Source organism: Dicentrarchus labrax, unplaced genomic scaffold (genome assembly GCF_905237075.1).
Source record: "Dicentrarchus labrax unplaced genomic scaffold, dlabrax2021, whole genome shotgun sequence".
Lineage (NCBI taxonomy): Eukaryota > Metazoa > Chordata > Actinopteri > Moronidae > Dicentrarchus > Dicentrarchus labrax.
This window is the reverse complement of record NW_026136715.1, coordinates 9,177,450-9,183,449: the sequence shown is the minus strand read 5'-3', so window position 1 is coordinate 9,183,449 and position 6,000 is coordinate 9,177,450. Positions and strand designations below refer to the sequence as shown.

Here is a 6,000-nt window from a genome sequence, read left to right as displayed (position 1 = left end):
TGCTTAACAAGGTTAAGGCTCATTGATACACGTAGGGAGCGAAGGCTGACCCGTGTGGTCCGATCCAACAGATGAGCCTCTGTAGCTCAAACTGCTGAAACAGTTCTGTTGTTCTGTTCTGCTGCTGGTTCTGATAAAGAGGTATCAGAACATACAGAGCATCAAAGTTTGTTGGTATGGGGCTACATAACATTATGACCACCAGGCTGCCCAGGTGGATGGGTGTCGGTATTTGATGGATATTTGATATTATATTCAATGTATAACAAAAACAGAACAGAACAACTGATAAACTGTACAATGAACCCAAATAGGGAACACAATAACTGCAGGAAGTTTGTGTAAAACAAGTGATTTGGATACATTTTTAGCAGATTATTTCTTGTATTTCTGTGTATTATTTTCTGAGTATTGCATCTAGTAAATTTTTATACCTTCTGTACCTTCTATTTTTTGACAAATTCAGTGTTTTCGCAGAGAGTGACGGCTGTGAGTATAACTTGTGTTCAGATCTTCAAAGTTTAGATCTTAAATAATAATCTAAACTTTAAAAACAAGAACTTTTCCTTACAATCAAGAAGGCCTGGCGATCCTCTGGTGATACTTTGGCGACCCGTAGTGAGGGTGCCGACCCCCTGGTTGGGAACCACTGATAATTGTGTGTTTTGACCAACAAAAAAAAATAAATTGAATATGACACCTTTTTAGAGGACTATTATTAATTGAAAAAAAAATAAATCAATAAATTAAAATAAATCGTGATTTAAGCTAAACTTCAAAAGTGTCACCGGATGACATCACCAATCATTTGGATTAATTGATCTCAGTGAGGGGCAGTTGTCTGACTTAAACGCCCAAATGGTACACCCCCCCAACATCCTCCAACGCAAACGTATCTTTTGAATGAATCCATCTCTCCCCCACCTCTTTTTAAAGTGTCCCCCCCCCCCTTGAATCATCAAAGCGCATCACTCTTAAAGAATTTAAAAAAAAAAAAAAAAACACGCACACGCACGCATGTCGCCTCTCAGTGCGCATAATGATTCATCAACCACCGTTTGCTCATGAGACCGTGATTTTCGGGTCCGATGAGTTCATTTTCGGAGCTGAGTGTTTTGTCGTGGGCCCTCGGATGCCCCCACCCCCACCTCTCTCATCCCGCGTCTCGACGGACCAAACGCTGCAGCAGCAGCATCACCGGCAGCCTCCAAACTGCGTTTTCCCTGCCGTGATGGATCCCTGTGTAAACCGGTGAGCTGCTACCAGAAGACCGCTGAACTGTGGGGAGGACCGACAAGACAATGACCGCAGCGAGATTCTGCCATACATCTAGAGGATAAACTATATATATATATAGACATATATATATATGTATGTGTCTATCAATGTTATAGGACCGTCTTGTTTACCTTCCCGACAGATAAACAGCCGGGTGACAGTGATATTACGGCCGACATGTAAGAGCTGGATAACTATTCCCGTGTGACCGACACCCATCTGCTGCTGATTACAGTAAAATGAACAAGGTAAGCTTGTTGACACGTTCGGGATTTTACATCGGGCGTTGCGGGTTTCAGTCAAAAAACTGACGGCTCGACTGGAGCTCATCAGGCTGCATTGTTGCATCGTCAATCTCTTCTCCCCCCTCCAACCACCACCACCACCTCTTGAGTTGAAATTGATGATTTTTTGCCTGTGTTAAATGGGTCGCTCTTCACCTGTCGACTGACATGAGTGCGGCTGTAGAGCTGCAAGATGCCGATATGTGACTTGTAAATATGTAAATGTCAACATCCCTGGTGTTTTAATCATGAATCTGACTGGACTAGAGAGCTGGCTCCAGACTGCCAAAAGTCAGTCAACTAAGGCAAATAGCAAGTAGAATATATTTCTTTTAAGCTTCTGCAAGTGATAATATGTGTGTGTTTGTGTGTGTGTGTATGTGTGTGTGTGATCTGTATTTGACAAAGTTACCAAATCCTTGCTTTCATGATTTCTGTAGGGGAAAAACAGCAAGTGAATTTAGAGTTTCGTAGGGTAAAAAAAAAACATGTCTTTTGAGAACAATTAGTTTGCATCTCTGTTAGCTTTTAACTCGGTGCAGATTTTGAATTAATCAGCACCAAATTACCATCTACTTGTGCTCGGTTGCATTGCTTTTCTCTGGCTTTCATGTGACGAGTATAAAATCTCAGACTACAGCAAAACCACAGCAGCAGACTCCTTCCATCTTCCCTTTGAAGTTTCATCACTCTCACTGCTAGAATAATCTGAAAATATTCCACTTTTTATGTCACGTTTTTTGGTATTTAAAATGTTGGTAGTGTGTGAGAAACATATTCCCAGGGGCCACTTGTCTCCTGGATGGAGCAGGGGCTTGCCTGCTGGATCCGTACGTGGACATAAACCAACACACTTCTCATCTGACACCGAGGCTGCGTCCTGGAGGGTGTTGATCGATAGCCGGTTTGTATCGAGGCCTTTGTTTCAGTGGTTGTTGACGAACAGGAGTCCCTAGAATTAAAAGCCCATTTTGTTAGTGGAAGGCTGATTAATAATTCATCCGGAGCTCAATGGGACCACAAATCTGCGGATGGCACACTGAAGGATGTCAGTGTAGCAGTGCACAAGCCTCTGCTGCCGGCAGAAGAGTGCTCGGGCAGCCTGAAAGGTTCACACATCACAATATAGGCTGAATGGTAAATACCCCTTTTCCTGTTTTTGGAAACTGCACAGGCTTTATCTTTTTTCTTTTTACATGTGTACAGGAATTGTTTAATCAGCGGGAGAATAAAAGCATACAAACTGAGGAGTGAGCAGTACAAACAGAGTCCTGGAAAAGCTCTGGGTATCCTGTATGAAACAGCTCTGTTGGTGGTTGACTGTAGGCTCTCACTAAGGTGTCAATGTCATATCTGCTGCCAGGGAGCCAACAGCCATGATGACACTGTACCAGAGAGTTTGAAGAAAACCCAGCTGGCTCCGATCCAGTTGTGGTGGGTGTTTTTAAAACTGGCTTAGTCAGGGCTACTGCAGGGAGCGATTAGACAAGATGCTGTACAGTATCACACACATCAGTATGACGTCAAAGGACACGGAGCTTTAAAAAGTCTTTTCACACCAAGACCCTGTGGAGTACTGCAATAACTGAACCAGTAACTGCGCAAACAGTGATATTGAATACATGAAGTTGACATTTAGATTACTGTCATGCAAATTGTCTGCATGAATGTTTGTCCTTGTCTGAAAAGGTTGCAGTTGGTGGATTGTGTCTTCTGAAAGCTCTTTCCAGTTTCACCAGTAATCAGTGGAGGAATATAACTACTCAAGTGCCCTTCAGTACAACTTCGAGGTGCTTTGCTTGAGTGCTTTAATGTTATGTTACTTTATACTTCTAGTCCATTTCATTTCAGATGGAGGTATTGTACTTGTTACTGCACTACATTGATTAAGTAGTGGAAGAATCGTATAGTAAGAGAAGAAATATCACAGAGTAGAAATACTCAACTAACTAAATTAACAACAGTAAAAGGGGCAAAATGGCCCATTTGAGAATAATATATACTATATTATTGGGTTATAAATACTGATGCATTCATGTGTAAGCAATACTTAAATGTAAAACATGTAATTTCTGCGGCTAAGGAGTCTCTCACGTCAAAAAATAATAAAAGTTGAAGTTTTATGACGCGGTGAAGTAACATGAAATTATGGGAGTTGTTGTCTTCACCACCATTTCCTTCATTGCAGTCAGCTTCTCCCGGTAAGGATTCCTTCAGTGTTCATTGTTCAGGAGGTTTTTACCGGGAGCTGAATTATCCTTAGAGGTCTTCTCTTCTCCAAAACGAAAAGACCTGGTGATTAAAACCACTAAAAAAACAAAATAAAGCAGGTTCGCCATAAAAATCTGTGTTTCTCTGACACTGTTAGTTCTGCCAGCCAAGCTGCTGCAAACGTTAGCCCAGCTTGTTTATCACCTTGTCAACTTAAGATCCAGACATACAATGACTAAAATTCTTCCTCTGGTTAAATATATTGTTAAAAACGACCAAGATCTAAAAAGTCTGTTGTAAAAATGTGGCCTAAAACAGTTTCACAACACTGACGCATGTGCTCAGGGGTAATGACAGCAGCATTGACAGGCGAGCGGTTAAACATTACCTGAATAAAATGAGAGATTTCTACTGAGTTTGAACATTATTGGAAACATTTGGGATTGTGTAAGAACACAATTCAGCGTCGTCGTTAAAGATTAAACTTCACAGAACATTGTAGTTAAAATTAGCTCCAGATCGACTAGTTACAACAGCAAAATGCACTTCAACATTAAAGCAAGTAACCAATAATATAATGAGATTTAACAATCACAGGGGAAGTTTGTCTGCATTACAAATACCATTACTTTAAATATTATATATTTCATCAGGTCTATATATATATTTACATATTGATACATTTCATTGTAGGCATTTCAATTTAAATTAAACTCTTATTTGTGAGTAAAAAGTAAGTCAAATAAACTCATACAGAGAAAAAAATATTAAACACAGTTAGACTACAATCCATAAAAACCATAATAAGTGTTTGTGTATGTGCATATGTACAATGACTATATATTATGTAGCAAATACTGTACTTCAGTTCCATTTTACTGTTAATACTCATGCACTTTGGCTTTAGTAAGATTTTTTTATGCTGGACTTTTACATGTAATGAAGTATTTTTACATGGTTTTATTGCTACCTTCACTTAAAGGACCTGTGTAGGTGTCAGTGGCATCTAGCTGAACACTGCACACCACAGTATAACCACAAAAAGCCTTATCTAGAGCCAATGTGGGGTTTATCCGTTCTGGGCTACTGTAGAATCATGGTGGTTCAACATGGTGGCCTCCATAGAAGAGGACCTGCTCCCTCTGTAGACACAAATGGGTCATTCTAAGGTAACAAAAACACAACAATTCTTATTTTTAGGCAAATATACACTAATGAAAACATACCTATGAATATTATATTAAATTTCTGCCAGTAGACCTTCCTAAATGTTTCACACTGGACCTTTAAGTAAAAAATCTGAATACTTCTTCCAGTAACAGCAAACACCTTAAGAAGAGTTTTGCGTCTTGAAATGGCAGCAATGAGAGTGTTAAAATCTTGTGTGTCTGACCTATTGTGTTACAGCTTCAGCATTTTAAGACTTTCCAAAGTACGACTGCCCATGCTGGGGCGCATTAGCCGTATCATGAAAAGAGTAAGAGCAGAAATGTCATAAGGTATTGGGCTAATTGGCATTTCAATGAACATGGACTCTCTCTCTCTCTCTCTTTCTCTCTCTGAAGCTCAGTTTCTTCTCTTTTCCTCTGTCTGTTTTCATTCACGTGCTCGCTTTCCTCTGCCTGTCTCTCCACTGTATTAGCCGTATGTGGTGGGTGTAAGGTCAGTTGACAAACACAACAAGGTAATTACAATATAGCAGATACACCACCAGCCTTTCATGTCACTTGCACGTTGTGTTATATTGAATGATGTAGTGCTATAACCGAGTCAGGATGGATTACTTAGTTTCCTATGTTATTATGTCTGCTGCAGTATAAAGCTCATGTTCATGTTAGTGTGGATTTGCAGTTTTAAAGGAAATAAAGGCAGCACTAATGTGGTTGACTAAAGACAAAACAGTTAAAAATACAGTAGATATATAATTTCAAGCTGTTGTTGCTCTGTATTTGCCATAGCAACGAGCCATCGGTGTAACTTAGGTTCAGGCAGAAGAATAGCGCTGTGAACTCGGCCGTGTGTACACTGCCTCCTTACCATCAAGTGTCTTTAGTGCTCCATCTGATCAGCTGTTGTCTCATCGTCGCCCTCTCGAATTTGTGGATAAAGAGGACTCAATCAGAGAGCAAAATGGAGCGGTTTCATCTCTAAGGAGTGTGGCTCATCTCACTCTGAATGACTACAACACGGAGAAAGTTTATGACCTTGGTAACGTGGCTCTCGGTCC

At 40.3% G+C, this 6,000-nt stretch overlaps 1 protein-coding gene across 5 annotated transcripts in view; it reads left to right on the top strand.

Annotated features, from left to right (window-relative positions):
- Positions 1 to 1,051: 1,051 nt before the first annotated feature.
- dlgap4a (discs, large (Drosophila) homolog-associated protein 4a) overlaps positions 1,052 to 6,000 on the top strand; it is an 81,663-nt gene continuing 76,714 nt past the window's right edge. For 3 of the 5 annotated variants that reach the window (XM_051425309.1, XM_051425307.1, XM_051425310.1), the window contains exon 1: positions 1,053 to 1,526. The gene's annotated coding sequence lies outside the window, so the exon portion shown is untranslated. Of the gene's footprint in view, positions 1,527 to 6,000 lie in introns of all 5 variants that reach the window. The other 2 variants (XM_051425308.1, XM_051425306.1) reach the window with 1 other exon arrangement.